This window comes from Protopterus annectens, chromosome 3.part0, assembly GCF_019279795.1.
Source record: "Protopterus annectens isolate FY-2018-M chromosome 3.part0, PAN1.0, whole genome shotgun sequence".
Classification (NCBI taxonomy): domain Eukaryota; kingdom Metazoa; phylum Chordata; order Ceratodontiformes; family Protopteridae; genus Protopterus; species Protopterus annectens.
In genome coordinates this window covers 660706017-660722966 of record NC_056731.1, presented here as the reverse complement: position 1 = coordinate 660722966, position 16950 = coordinate 660706017, and positions in this window count along the sequence as shown.

Here is a 16950-nt window from a genome sequence, read left to right as displayed (position 1 = left end):
AATGTGATTATCAAAGTTGAGATTACGATCTACTTGGGTCCCCAGATCCCTTATTAAGTCTTCCATATTTAGGGTATTTATATTTCTTTTTTCATAGTGCTTAAAGCCAAGGACAGTTTCGGAGAACCAGAAAAAAGTCTTTGGACTGTTAAGAACTCAGAGCACCCTTTAGAGCGACAAGACGAACTAGAAATGGACAGATAATTTTTATTTGCCTTATTTAGGCTATTTTTTTTAAACAAGAAACATCTTTATTAAATTAACACTCGTGACACAGGCAATAATTTTAGTTGCAAATATTATACCTCACTTATAATCTATCCACTCATTGTCAATCAAACATTACATAGCTCATTCAAATCCTGCCTTCTTTTAAACACCGTTCCTCTGCTGCATGTGTTGTTCCCACAATTCCCATTTTTTCTATGTGATTTGCTCCTACCCTTTTCTAAAGATCTCAATTCCAGTTTTATTTCTGTTACTATATTCACTTCTAGTACAGTTGGTTTAGACTGATTTCCATTTTCTAATAATTGCTTTTTTGGTAGCCTCCATAATTAGACTCAGTAAGGCAATTCCGAGTCTATATCATAGCTCAAAAAATAATTTCCTTAGTTACACCAAATTGCTTGGCCAGTGCTTGTACTCAGCAGGAAATTTTTAAAGTCTGCCAACTCATTACACTCTCAGACAATATATTTTCAATTACCTATTTCTTCCCCATCACACCTCCAACATCTGCTACCTACCTGAGGAAAAATTCTTTGGAATCTACTTGGGGTATAAAAATATGTATGCAAACACTTCCAAGCAAGGATACTAATTTTTCTAGATATTGTTGCATAGAAAGAAATGACGGATCCTTAGCAGAAGTCCAGCACAGCCAGAGTATTTATTTAGGCTGCTTTGTACTGTTTTATCCATTTGTTTCATTCTGTCTGCAACTCTTTAAAGCACTCTCACAGACAAGAGAAAAGGGAAAAAATCGAATTATTTTTTGGACTTGCCACATATTCCCGTGGTGCACTTTTCCTTTTCTTTCATTTCCTTTCATGTCAGCTACCTAATTTGTATTTTTTTTTATTTCCACAGTAGCGGATTTCTTTACTGTAGTTTGTGCATGCTTTCTTTTCTTTTACTTTAATTCGTTCATTCCTTCTGTTAAACTCCCTTCTATGTCAAAGTACAGCATGGGCCAAAATATGTTTCAATTCAGGCAACGGATTAATATTTGCAAAGCTAATGAAATGATTTGCAATGTACGACTAATCAAGAAACTGCTTGAAAATGGCTAGTTATACCTCAAAAGAAGCCCTGGTATTCAGAAACATGGGAGAGGGCACTTGCACCAGGTTGACTGCTGTTTATCTATTGGCTGTGGTGTGGCTCAAACCTCATTAAGGATTAACATTGTGAAATAACACTGCGAACACAGGATATAATTAAAAATCTTGCCAGGGCAGGGCCTGCAGTGAGAACATATATCTTGCAGTGGCAGTCACAGTATTTGAGGGCAAACATTTGTGAACCTGGTGGGTGCATGAATGCAGCTCCTTGTGTTTACATGTGCACAGAAACAGCAAGGTATAAAAGGTGGCTATCAGCCTAAAAGTGACATCTGTTTTTTTTTTTTGACAAAATAAAAGGTAAAATGTGAAAATGGGAGCACAGGACAGCTATGGGGTGGGGTAAGCAGAGGGATGCACATGAGACAGAGAAAACTTTAAAATTACACACTGTCGTGTGTTCTCCCATCTATTTTTCATGCTGCAAAACCTATTTGTTCTATTAACTTTTGAAATGACTAGGTGTAATATTTGTAAGTCTTAGGTACTGAGAGTCCCCTCCAAGTATTCCACAATATAATCATTAGTCAAGGTGAATATAGAGGTATGATATCTACACACACACACACACACACACACACACACACACACACACACACACACACACACACACACACACACACACACACACAAGCTTCCTGGCACTTGCCTGTAAAGTGATTTCACAAACTGCAAGTAATGGGTCAATCTCTCAGCTGTATAAATCACTTACTGCAGGCATTTCCATTGGAAAGCACATGACTAATTATTATACGCCTCTCCCAGAATTCCCTATTTTCTTAATGGTAAAGAAGGCATACTGCTGGCGGTAATGTTTCTGAATTCCAGGGGGGTATGTGGCTGGATACCAACATGCTAAAACTTCTTCCTTTCTTAAAAAACACTTTAGGTGAAGGATGTAATTTTATTTAAAAATGTATTCTTCCTTAGAAAGGGAAAGTAACTTTTAATAATGTTCAGTAATTTTGCACTTGTCACACTACAGTCTGTGACAAAAAATATACTTGTATTATCTTTCTTCTTGTATAGATTCTTGCCCTTGTCAGAAGATTGTGTAACTATATAATTTTTAGGCATATGTAGGATTTGCATGCATTATCACATTAATACACCCTATTTAAAAATGTTCTTGTTGTATGACTACCCTCATATAAAAAAGGTTCACATTCACTACATAACCTTCATATTCTAATACCCCCTTTAGGTAAAGCATTAATCAAATGGGGGGGGGGGTGACAACTACTGCCATGTGGAAAATCTGCACTTGTCATATCCTTTCTATTGACGTTAAGCACTGTACTATTAAAGCTACACTAAGGGTGAGATAGAGGTGATGGGTTATGCCTATACTGGGATTTGAGGCGGTGTAGGTGATGGGTTATACCTATACTGGGATTTGATGAGGTAGACATGATGGGTTATTCCTGTACTGGGGTTTGCTGAGGTAGAAGTGATGGGTTATACCTATACTGGGATTTGATGAGGTAGATGTGATGGTTTATACCTGTACTGGGGTACGCTGAGGTAAAAGTGACGGGTTATACCTATACTGGGATGTGATGAAGTAGAGGTGATGAGTTATACCTATACTGGGATTTGAAGAGGTAGAGGTGATGGGTTATACCTATACTGGGATGTGATGAGGTAGAGGTGATAGGTTATGCCTATACTGGGATTTGATGAGGTAGAGGTGATGGGTTATACTTATACTGGGATGTTATGAGGTAGAGGTGATAGGTTATACCTGTACTGGGATTTGATGAGGAAGAGGTGATAGGTTATACCTATACAGGGGATTGATGAAGTAGAGGTGATGGGTTATGCCTATACTGATAATTGAGGAAGTAGAGGTGATGGGTTATACCTATACTGGGATCTGATGAGGTAGAGATGATGGGTTATACCTATACTGGGATTTGATGAGGTAGAGATGATGGGTTATACCTGTACTGTGATTTGATGAAGTAGAGATGATGGGTTATACCTATACTGGGATTTGATGAGGTAGAGGTGATGGCTTATACCTGTACTGTGATTTGATGAAGTAGAGATGATGGGTTATACCTATACTGGGATTTGATGAGGTAGAGGTGATGGCTTATACCTGTACTGGGATTTGATGATGTAGAAGTTATGGGTTATACCTATACTGGGATTAATGAGGTGGTGGGATATACTTATACTGGGATTTGATGAGGTAGAGGTGATGGGTTATGCCTATACTGGAATGTGTTGAGGTAGAGGTGATGGGTTATACCTTTACTGGATTTGATGAGGTAGAGGTGATGGGTTATACCTATACTGGGATGTGTTGAGATAGAGGTAATGGGTTATACCTATACTGGGATTTGATGAGGTAGAAGTGATGGGTTATACCTTTACTGGATTTGATGAGGTAGAAGTGATGGTTATACCTATACTGGGATTTGATGAGGTAGGGGTGATGGGATATACCTATACTGGAATTTGATGAGGTAGAAGTGATGAGTTATACCTATATTCAGTTTTGAGGGGGTAGAAGTGATGGGTTATACCTATACTGGGATGTGATGAGGTAGAAGTGATGGTTATACTTATACTGGAATGTGATGAGGTAGAGGTGATGGGTTATACCTATACTGGGGTTTGATGAGGTAGAGGTGATGGGTTATACCTTATACTGGAATGTGATGAGGTAGAGGTGATAGGTTATACCTATACTGGGGTTTGATGAGGTAGAGGTGATGGGTTATACCTATACTGGGATGTGATGAGGTACAGGTGATGGTTTACACTTATACTGGGATTTGATGAGGTAGAGGTGATGGGTTATACCTATACTGGGATGTGATGAGGTAGAGGTGATGGGTTATACCTATACTGGGATGTGATGAGGTACAGGTGATGGTTTACACTTATACTGGGATTTGATGAGGTAGAGGTGATGGGTTATACCTATACTGGGATGTGATGAGGTAGAGGTGATGGGTTATACCTATACTGGGATGTGATGAGGTAGAGGTGATGTATTATACCTGTACTAGGGTTTGATGAGGTACAGGTGATGGGTTATACCTATACTGGGATTTAATGAGGTAGAGGTCATGGGTTATACATATACTGGGCTTTGCCTTTTTTTTTGTTTTTTTCATAAGTGATTCCCTACCACTGCCACCATGGAACTTCCATTGTCTGATATTGGAGAATCATTCAACGACAACGATGATGATGATGACGATGATGATGAACAACTCTCATGGACAGGCAGTGCAGGGACTGTTTTGCACATGAGGTGTGCATACATGATCCCGTAAGCAAGCCATGCACACAGTCACCGGGACTATGAAAAACCAAGAAGCATACAGCACACTGGGAGGATGGGATAGTGATGTCGCAGTCAGGACAGTATGTCATCCTCTATGGGACACTCGTCAATGTCTGCCACATGCTCCCTGAAGCATGGGTTACCATATGGGTTGCATATTGCTGCATGTCAAAGACGCAGATCCTGTCCTTTCCCAAACTACTGTAACTGTGAGTTAAACTCAATATTATGTGAGGGGTCATCATGGAGACACAAGCTAGTGCAGAGTTGATGCAGATAATGCAGGGTAAGCGGGATGACATCCAGGAGTGTATGTCCCATATGTGAAACATTTCCGTATAAAGAATCACGTACTGGTGCAAGGCAACTTGTCCCAGGCTTGTATGATTTATGTCACTGGTTCATGCAGCTAGTCCGCCTCAAGTCTCCATGGATGGTAGCCATCATGGATGTGTGTGGCCAAAGTCATGGTCACATGGCTTCAGCACTTCAACAGCAGCATTGGGTGTGAAAATGCCTATAGGAAGGAGGGGGGTGTCCCCACTGGTGTCCACAGGATTATGCCAGTGCCACAACTGTCATAGCCCCAGGGACACCATGCATGACCTGGGACTTATCCCTTTAATTGAGATGCAGGGCTGCAATTCCTGCTGAGTTTGTGTCCCAGCACACACACACACACACACACACACACACACACACACACATGCACGCACACGCACACGCACTATTATAGTGCCCATTGCCTCATACACTCAAGCAGCCAGTTCATAGGTTCATAAGTAGGTACTAGGCTATCGGCCCTGGGGCCTGTGCAAGCCCGGCCAAAAAGGTACCCTGGCTTTTGCCACCCAAGAAAATTATTTTCCTGTGCCACTGTCGAGCAGAGCCACAGAGGTGATCCCCGGGGTGAATTTCCTATTTCCCATCCAATCATCAAGATTTTTTTGAAGAGTGCTAATGAGGAGCTTTGTTTGATATAGATAGGTAGTTTATTCCAGAGTACGGGAAGTCTCTTGGGCAGGAATCTATCCCTCCGGCATGTTCTGTTTATTGTGGTGACAAGGTTTAGGTCCCGTCCCTAGAGCGTGTACCTCAGAAGGATTGGGATTTCTTTAAGTGGAGCATGTCCAACAGGTCTGGGTTTGACATAGCTTTGTATGTTAGGCAGAGAGCACCTCTGAGTAGGTGATATGCGATGGAGTAAAGCTGAAGTTTTTTGAGACGGTCTGCGTAGGGCACCTGTTTGAGGCCGGTAATCCTCTTTGTGAGGTATTTCTGTGGTCTTTCCAGTTGTTGCAAATGTCTTGTGAGGTACATACCAAAAGGGGCGTTGTACTCTATAATGAGTCTAATGAGTGATGAGTAGAGGGGAACAATGACCTCTTTTTTTCTGGATGAGAAACCTTTTGTGATGAGGTGTGCCACGTAGAAGGATTTCCTGACTACTGTGGTGATGTGATTATCAAAGGAGAGACTACTGTCCAAATGTGTCCCAAGGTCTCTTATCACAATTTCGGTATACTACCACCTATGTTGTAGTTCATGGGTACAGAGTTTTTACCAAAGGGGATGACAATGCACTTTTTGGCATTGAGCTTGAGGCCATGGCTCTGACACCAGGCATCTGTCTCAGTGAGGCCCTTTTGTAGGATGTCCACATCGTTAGGAGTTTCAATTATGGCTCCTAGTTTATAGTCATCTGCAAACTTCATTAGCCAAAGACCTTCTGTGTTAGCCTGTACTTCAGAGAAGTAGATACCAAACAAGAGAGGACCCAGGACTGAACCCTGTGGTGCTCCACTTGTCACTGGTCTGAAGTCGGATTTGGAGTCTGCTACTTTCACAGTGTGGGTTCTGTCAGTGAGCCATTTGGCAACCCATCTTGTGACATAGGGATTTATACCTAGTTTAGTGAGTTTATCTATAATTCCAGAGTGGGGGATGGTGTCAAAAGCCTTGGCAAGATCTAGATAGGCTGTGTGAACCACCTTACCCTTGTCTACGGATTTGTTGACTGCTTCAAAGAAGTCTATCAGGTTTAGGAGACATGATCTGCCTTTTACAAACCTGAACTGGGTGGGGTCCAGGGTTTGGAGATTACCAATGTCTGTTTATAAGTTCCATGATGATACGTTCCATGGCCTTGCAGACCAGGCTCATCAGGCTAATGGAGCGGTAGTTACCAGGGTCCGTGGTGCCCCCCCCCCTTGTGGAGTAGGATAACCATCGATGTGCACCATTCAGCAGGCACAAAGCCTGAGGTGAGGCTATGACTTGAACATGGTACTTAGGTGGGGTGCCAGTTCGTTCTGTAGTTCATGTAGAATGCAGCCTGGAATGTTATCTGGTCCCATGGATGCTGTGTTCTTGGCTTTGGAGAGTGTGGTTTTAACCTGTGCAGCCATGATTACAGGAACTTTGCATTCTTCCGGTATAGAGATGGGCTTTAGTTAGCACTGAACCTCTCTGCCAAGATGTTGGCAATATCAGTTGGGTCTGTTTATTTAGTGCCATTGTGCTGTAACTCAGAGCAGATTTGAGTGTTGCCATTGAGATTCTTGACATAGCTATAGAATGCTTTGTGGTTGTCTTTAGAATCAATGGTGATTTTGTTTTCGTAACTAGCTTTGAGGATTTTATCAGGGATCGCAGCTTCTTACTGAGGCTGACTGGGGAGCTCCTCCACTCATGGGATTTTACTCTCTTTTGCAATAGTTTCTTCCTTCTGTTGTACAGTTTGTTTATGGCAGGGGACCACCAGATTGTCTTCCTTTTTTTGGAGAATAGCGTCTTGGTTCTGTTTGGGATAGCACGATCCATGCACTCATGTAAGTGCTTATAAAGTGCAATTGTGTAAGATTCAGTAGTCATAACTGTATTGTCCATCTGTATGGGTGTCATGAGATTCACCACGTCTGTCTTAAGAAGCATGAAGTTGGCTTTGGAGAAATTTTTTACCATGGTTTCCTTAATGGGGGGGTAGGGGCAGGATGTGGATATCTAGGGTAATTAGCTTATGATCGGATCGGACCAATGAGGCATTGACTTAAGGTGTGGAACACCGGTCACTCATGTTGGTAATGACTAGATCTAGGATATTGTTGACCATGGTGGGGGTGTGGATAAGTTGATTCAGGGCATTGGAGTTTATGAATTCCAGAAAGCGTTGAGCAAAGGAGTTGGTACATGAGTAGTTTTCCCAGTTAATGGTGGGGTAGTTGAAATCACCCATTATTATGGTGTTTGGTTGAACCCTAATATTTTCCAGTACATCAAGAAAAGAGGAGTGGGAATCATGGGGCATTGTGGGTGATCTGTAGCAAGCTACAATTTGGATTGCAGTTTTGCCCAGAGTTAGTTGCACTTGGATAAACTCGGCTGCATTATGCTGAGCAACTAGCCTGGAGGTGTGGATATCCTTAATGAATATGGACACACCTCTGCCTTTGGTGTTCCAGTCCAGGTTACATGGCCGAAAGTGTGGTATGAGTTATAGCCTGGTAGTGCAGGAGTGCTCTCTGGTGCCTTGAACCAGGTCTCAGTCACTCCACAGATATCGATGTTCTCCATTTTAAGGAGTGCCTTGAGTGAATGCATTTTGAGATTTAGACTTCTAGCATTGAGTAGCATCACCCTCAGTTTTTGCTTGCCTGTTCCTGTTACGGTGGTGAATTTGTCATTTGAACCTTGCCTAAAAAAGGCACTATAGGGGCGGCAAGAACCTTAGCCAGTATCCAGAATCCCAGGGGTGACAGGTGCAGGCCATCTCTGGCAAAGCATCGTGGTCTGTCGACCATGTCATCCCAAGCAGACAGATACTGGATCCCTTTAGAATGGCACCATAAGCTTAGCCAATTGTTGAAGTCAATCATTTTGTCCTTGTACTGCGGCATCATTCTGGGTGATGGCAGAATGCTACACAGGGCTAGGGTCATACCTGCCTGGGCTACAAGATCAGAGAGCTCTTCCATGTCTCTTTTCATGTAGTTTAGGGAGGTACATCTCAGGTCGTTCACACCAACACGGACAATGACAGAGTCATATTTGTACTTGTTGTGGCGTGACCTGAGTGCATGGGTTATGTGGCGGATCCTGGCACCCGACAGGCAGCTGACAGTAACTTTTTCCTTGTTTAGCCTGGTGAGTGGGACATCAGTGTGCCTGACTATAAAGTCACCTATGACTAGTGTGTTGGGTACGTTGTTTTGCCTTATTGGCTGTGGTTGAGTAGCACACTGAGCTATGTGTCATTTTGGTTGTGGTGGGGGGTGAAGGTTGCTTACATTTCTGCTTTGGTGGTCTCTGCTGCTTGAGCAGATTATTATTGAGAGCCTCCATGAATGTTTTTGTGTTTCTTTGTGTGGAATTTGGTGGTGTAGATTTAGTGAGACTATATGATGAGTGTGGTGTGGTGCAAGTGTTTACCTTCTCCTCTTGACTGTCAAGTTCAGTCTTGATTGGAGAGAGCTTTACCTCCAGTTTGGCTAGATAAGTGCATCTCTCACAGGTTGTAGTGTTGGGTGGGAGGAGGAGAGGGTTGTCTGTGTACATGAGGCAATTTCTTCATTGCCCCAAGATGCCCAGATTCATCAGATAGACAGGAGAGAACACTGGGAGTTGACCCTTGGACATGCCTGAATAAAAAATTATTTTCCTCTAGATAAGTGAGGAAAGTGAGTACAAGAGCTGTTTTTCTCTAAGCAAGTGAGGAAAGTAAGTACCAAAACTGTTTTCCTCTAGGTAATGAGGAAGGTTGAGTGCTGTAGTAATTAGTAGGTTACTTAGTGCTTACAAGTTCTGAATAAGTGCTGATCATGAATAAGCAAATTCAAGTGCTAAAACTAAGAATCTGTATCTGGACTAAACTAGTTACAGGAAAGGGGGAAACAAGTGGAAATGCGGGCTTTTAAATCAGAAAGTTGAGAGAGATGGAAAAACTGCCCAAACGACCAATAACTACAATTTCTGGGCCAGAACCACTCCTTATGTGGTAGATAGGTTACCTAGTGCTTACCATTCCCACTGATAAGCTAGAAGGCTTCCCTCCAACACAGAAAGCTTGGGGGGGCTCAGAAGCTTACATACACAGTCCTGGATACAGCAAATCTGAATCTGGACTACACTAGTTACAGGAAAGGTTTATTTTTTTTTTTAATATATATACAGAAAAGTAGCTAAAGCAGCAGTAAAAACAATTCAAATGCAGTGCAAGCTAGCACACGAGTATGTAGCAATGTTAGACCAAACAGTTTAAAAAATGCAATTAAATTAAAAATGATTAAAAACAAGTACAGAAGGAGTCTATTAGGTAGAATGAGGTAAAGAGATGGGACTGGGGGGAGTGTCCCAGATCAAATCTACAGTGGGGGTGGGCAACTACAAAAGCCTCCAAAAAGACAGGAATAAGGCGGGTGGGTATGGGAAAACCAACACCTTCAGCAGAGATCTGAAAACCTATACAGTGAAGCAAAAATAATAGTGCACAACTCTGAAGTCAACCAGCAATGATATAAAATTAGTCAAACAGCAATTACAAGTACACAACTCTGAACTGCCAGAAAAATAGACTAAGCTCTGTATATCTCCAGATAGTTTGAAGAGCACTCTATCAGGACACAGGAAGGCTCCAGCAATGATATGCAGGCTGTTACTAAGAGGGTCTAATTTTATGCACGTAATCCTTGAGATAGTCAGATAACACTGGCCCATCACACAATATTCGTCAATAATCCACTCCAGCCCTATGTTGTACACACACCACAGAACAAACCGGTCAGTTGATGCAGCACTTATAGACTTGCTTGTGGAAGACATTGCACTTTTATGATTATCCCATGCAAATGATGTTAACTGTGTCCTGCCCTTTGTACTTTGTTAACTAGATTGCCAATGCCTGATACTCAATGTGGCTAACTTATGAATGGCTAAGCCCAGTCAGGTGTTGGATTTGTATGCATCACTTTTACTGTAGTATATATGCTGTAATACAGGTTGAAAGTATGTGCCAGCTGCTGCCTCATTGCCAGTACCATGGCATGTTGTGCCATCTCCATCCAGCATGTTTACCCCGTGCTGCTGGGGTCCTTTACTGACACATCATCACTCTCAGTTTCCCCTGCCTATTGTGCTTGGAGATGCCCTGCAATTGTCCTCCCTGCTGTGAGTACCTCCTAAGTGTTCATTTAAGTGAGTCCCTTGCATCAGCTTTATCTCTTGATATTGTCTGTTTTGGAGAGGAAAGACAAGTTGAGTCAGTGCTGGGTATTTTATGGTAATCACTGAAGACAAGGTGGGTTAAAGAATCAAATCTCAGCTGTCGATAAATCCAGCTATTTCTGTCTAAAAACACCACTCTCTTTAAACACCTTATCCTACCTGTGGAACTCCCCATAGTGGTGCATGGCCTCAAACCCTCCCATTTTGATTACTGTAGTGCTCCATACCTGGGGTTCTAGATTTGGAACTTGAGTACTTGCAGGTTGTGCCGAACTTAGCAGCTAATCAGGATATCCAGATAAAAATACACTGTGTCAGTTCAGGGCTGGATGCATTGGCTTCTTACTGGGCAGTGTGTTATCTATGAAGTCCTGATTGTAGTATAGATGGTCATGAAAGGTGCAAGTCCCCATTACCTTCAGTGTCTGCTGACCTGGTATTAACCTTTCCAGTCCCTGCATTCTGCCTCCCAAGGGTTACAAGCAGTTCTGATAATGTGGTTGGAGTCTTCTGATGAAGAGTTGTTTGACTGCCAAAAACCACATCTCTGAAATTTCCTACCTGGCTGAATGAGAAAATCCCCATCACTGCGTATCTTTAAACATTCACCTAAAACTTATACTAGTTTAACTTCCTCATGATTATTACTTTATCAGTCACAGGAGACTATGTAAAACCTTTCACTTTATCTTGTGTTTTTTTTTTTCATTTATTTATTTTTTTATCTTTTCCTGCTTTTATATTTACAGTTCTTTTCAGCTCTGTGACTTCAATGTTTTTGACAGGATTTTTTGATAAGAACTATCCTAAGAAGTGCTTTTTCTTCATCAATAGATTATCTTAAATATATTCTAGCATAGTATATAAATATTTTCAAGAAATTTAGATTTTTTCCTGTCAAAAATCCAATGGATAATTTTCTCACATCACTGGTCTTCAGAATGATCTTCTGTAAAGCTAACCTTCAAGAAACATTCCTCAAAAAAGAACTACAGTCTTTACTTTCTGATATCCAGGACTTCTCAGTGAAAATTGACAAAAAGGACTTAAAACTGGCTAACGTTAAGGAGAAATGCTCCAAACAAATGGAAGTTATACATGAAAATCGCCAACAAAAAAAACCCACAAATCTCTGGGATTGAGCTATCACTTAATGATATGGACAGCAGATTACAAGAAGGAGAGAACATAGAATTTTTATTAAAACAAAATACTTTACTTCAATCAAAAGTGGATGATTTAGAAAAATGGTCACGTAGAAACAATATCAGAATTTTTGGATTACCTAATAACATCGAAGGTAACAACTTGGAAATTTTTCTAACTTCCTGGCTGTATGAAGTCCTAAATCTCCCTGAAGCTTTATCTTATGGTATCAAAAGGGCTCACAGATCTTTAGTATCATCTAAAACAAGTAAGAACATTTCTTTTAAATCTGTGATTGCCATTTGAAGAAAAAAATCTCCCAAAGAAATGATCCTAAAAACAACTTGGGCTAAGGCTCCCATTAAAATAAATGATAACATTATTCATTTTGACAATGATTACTCACTATTTGTTATAGATAAAAGAAAACTTTTTTTGCTCTTAATTAAAGAACATAAAAAAGTTAGATAAAAACCCACTTGCTGTTCCCGGCCAGACTGAAAATCTTTTTGCAAGATCGTTCAAAAACACTTGAAGACTTGGATGCTGATCTCTCATTTATTAGAACAAATCAAATTCTTGACAAAAGAGAATAAATGAAATGGGCTAATGAAAGCTTGAATAGAATAGCAGAAAATGGTACTCAGAAAAACTTATGAAAAGAAAAAGAAGTTGAAAAAATGAACACTTTTCTGCCTTTTTTATTTACTTAGCTTTTCAATTGCTTGACATAAGTTATGAATGGAGTTCCTGTTATCTCCTCTATGGCATTTATTTATGGACTTAAACACAGGTGAGCAAAATGTGATCTTTTGTTGTTAAAAATGGGGTAGCACTCTACACCAGGAAAATTAATAATATAGGGGGAAAGTTGGTGATCATTGTAGAAATGCTTGCTTAATATAGTAGATCAGTTTTAACCAGTTATATATATGGATTGTTAATTAGTGTGTACTTCTATGTGGTTTTGATATGTAATCTGTATTTTCATATGGGGACTTATTAATACATATGTTTTAGCAATTTAGTAACACAAGGGGCTTTCTCTGAGCTTTGTGGAGTGGCACGAGCCATTCCAGTATACAAAATTGTTTAAAACACTTACAGTTTCCTGATTTGGCTCTTGAATTTCTTTTTTCTTCATGTTGAGCTCGAGAAACCTTCTCTCACACCATTAGGAGACCAGATCGCTTCTCTAAATATCATTAGCGTGCGACAAGACATATCCTGAACTCTGAACTCTGCTCTAAGGTTGCATTGACAGGATGGAATGTTAAAACGCTGATGGAAACCCCGAATGGATTTAGAACTTTATAAAAGGAATTGAACGATATCGACATTTGAAGTAATGGTCTTTTAATTATAATATAATAGGTAGATTGATACACACCTATGTGGTCTTTTTTTTTTTGGTGCTAAAACTCTTTATAATTAGCAATGCTGCATTTTGAACACCTTGTAGTGTGTCACAGCATATCTTCTGCCTCTTCTCCTTATGCATTTAATGTATCAGTAGTGTGAAATGTTCCAAATGATTTCTAAAATGGCTATACTTAAATAGTGATCTAATTAGAATTCTAAAGGAAAAGGAAAAATATGTTTGAATAATACATCAATACTTAATTAGTATAATTTATATTATTTTTATGCAATGTCTTTCTTAGAAAATATTGACATTTATTATTGCAAGCGTTATTCTAACTGTGGTTGATTGATTTAACTTATAGTATTTTTAAGCAGAGCTTTGAATTTTGTTACAACCATTTCACTGTGCAGTTTGATCCTTATACACAAGCTCAACAGAACCCAATTACAAAATAGGATTATTACAACAAAATCATTCAAATGGCTTACTGAATGTATTTTGTATGTAGTATCACAGCATGGTAGTCATGTCTTTAGTTTATACTACATGGTATGGGTTTGTATAGTCTTGCAGTTACTCTGTGGGCCATAGCTTAACTATTTCGCTTGTTAAGCCAAATGCTTAATGGTACTTGTTACAAGATCTATAAATGTTTCACATGCCTAATATTTGTTTATGCTATGCCTACTTTAGTCCATTTTTCATTCATTATATTTACCTTTTCCTTTGGTGCTTGCTCACAATTAAAACACTTAATGTTTACCTTTTTTAGGATTTACACTAGATTATACACAGTGTAGTGAGCTACATTACCCAGTCTGAAATCAAAGCAGTAGATTATGTACAAGTGCTTTCATATAACATTTTCAGACTACAATTTTATTTTATATTACCTTCAATATATTCTTGTTATTTTAGTAATATGTTATTTTAATATTGTCAGTGATATATTTTACACATGATTAACATTTATATAAGTGAATTTCACTTATGAAGGTACTAAATGCTGTACATACAATGAAAAGTACTGAGAAGGCTGTGTGGAAATATAGCTTAGATGTATTTGAAATTTCTAATTGTATATTAACATATATTAGTTAAACATAGCCACGGAACTAAGGGTTTTTTAGTTTCTTTAAGTTACAATTACTATTTAATAATTACTCCTTGATTGATAAACATTATTAGGTTTGCTTTGCCTATTGATATATCATTACTATACTGTTTACAGAGCTTAATTAATATGTTTTATTTTAATGCAAAATGAATCAATATACGAAATCCTTGTTATAATTCTTTAAATATTTAGATGAAAATATTATGTAAGATGACACTTAAACTGAGTTTTATTTGGTAGGTTAGTTTATTATAAAAATTGATGAGAATTTTTACTATAAATATATATATATATATATATATATATATATATATATATATATATATATATATATATATATATATACACACACACACACACACACACACACACACACACACACACACACACACACACACACACACACACACACACACACACACACACACACACACACACACACTCAGTGATAATATCCATCTTGGCAGTAGCTGATTAGCTGTTGCTATTAGGCAGGTCGTTAATTTGAGTAGTCTATGCTACTCGAATTAGGAGTTTTTAACTTCAGAAAGGGTGTTGCTATATTTATTTCTTTACATTTATATATTCAATGTTTATTTAAATCATTATGGACGTTCATTATTTCTCTGTATTTAAAAATATTACTGATTGATCATATTTGATTTATTGTTTCCTATCAATCATTTGGTATATTACGGAATTTCTCATATGTTTTTATTCATATAAAGTATTAATGGTCAGCTTATATTCAAACCACATAAACACATATACATGTTTCTTCTAAAAAGCATCTCAATTAATATTAATGGTTTAAATAATCCTTGTAAGAGGGGAAGTTTATCCAAATACCTTAAATTACATAAATCACATTTAGTTTTTTTTACAAGTTGTTGTGTCTTTTGGTTTTTCCCAGTTAGGGGTTGCCACAGCGGAACTCCGGTCCGCTAATGATTGGCAGTAGATTTTTACGTGCCGAGTTGCTAGTTCTGAAGCACAACCTTCAATGAAGGAATGCCCATTCATGCATGTTTCCACACAGAAGACACTTTAGCTGAGAATCGAACAGGACAACGTCTTACTGTAAGGCAACAACGCTACCGCAGCACCACCACCATATCTGATGATATAACCAAACTTAATACCAAATCTTATACTGTAATATCAAGTTCAGAACATTATCATAAGAAAAGAGAAGTAGCCCTATTATGGAGCAATACAATATTCCTTCCTAAGATATTAGTAGTATATAATGATGATAAAGGAATGTTTTGCTCTGTCACAATAGAAATGAACAAGAAAATATTCACACTTATAAATATTTATTGGTTTCCAGGTATTGGGATGAATACAGTTAAACAACATTTAAATCAGATTTAAATCAGATTGTCAATGTATCTAAAGGCAACTTTATAATAGCAGGTGACTTTAACTGTATATTAAACGATAAAGACACTAATACTAGAGATAAAAGGAGGATTTCTGCTTTAGCTAAATGGTTAAATGATTTTATTGACTTATATCTTTTGAAAGATATCAATAACTTTGCTGAACCAAACTCATTATTCTATACCTTCTACTGTCATAGACATAATACTCATTTTAGAATAAAGCTCTTATCGTTAATGAATAGACTAATAGCTTGTCAAAAAGGTTATCTCCTGCCCCCTATCAGATCACAACTCCATAACCTTTGAATTACTAAATAAAGCAACTTATAATGTTCAGATTAAAAGAATCCCTGCATACATCACAAAACTAAAAGACTTTAAATAATTCCTTTTATCAGAAATTCAAGACTTTATTACTCTAAATACTGCAAAAGACACTTCATATAGTTTCATAGGTTGGTACTAGGCTATCGGCCCTATTGCCTATACAAGCCTAGCCATAACAATTCCCTGACTATTTCTTCCCACACTATTTACTTCCCTGGACCCCTGTCTAGCAGGGTGACTGACGCAATCCCTGGGGTGAATTTCCTTTCTCCCATCCAATCGTCAAGGTTCCTTTTGAAGAGGGCCAAAGAGGCACTCTGCTTGACATGTATGGGCAATCTATTCCAGAGTTGGGGGAATCTCTGGGTCAGGAACCTATCCCTCCAGCATGTTTTGTTTATTGTGATGACAAGGTTTAGATCCCTGGAGCATGTGGCTCTGAGGGATTGGGATTTCTTTAAGTGTAGCATGTCCAACAGCTCTGGGTTTGACATGGCCTTGTATGTTAAGCAGAGATCGCCTCTGAGTAGACGATATGCGACAGAGTATAGCTGGAGTTGTTTAAGGCGGTCAGCATAGGGCATCTGCTTTAGGCCTGTGATTCTTTTAGTGATGTATTTCTGTGGCCTTTCCAGTTGTTGCAGATGTCTTGAGAGGTACATACCAAACAGGGCATTGTATTCTATAATGGGTCTAATGAGGGATGAGTACAGTGGAACAATGACCTCCTTTTTTCT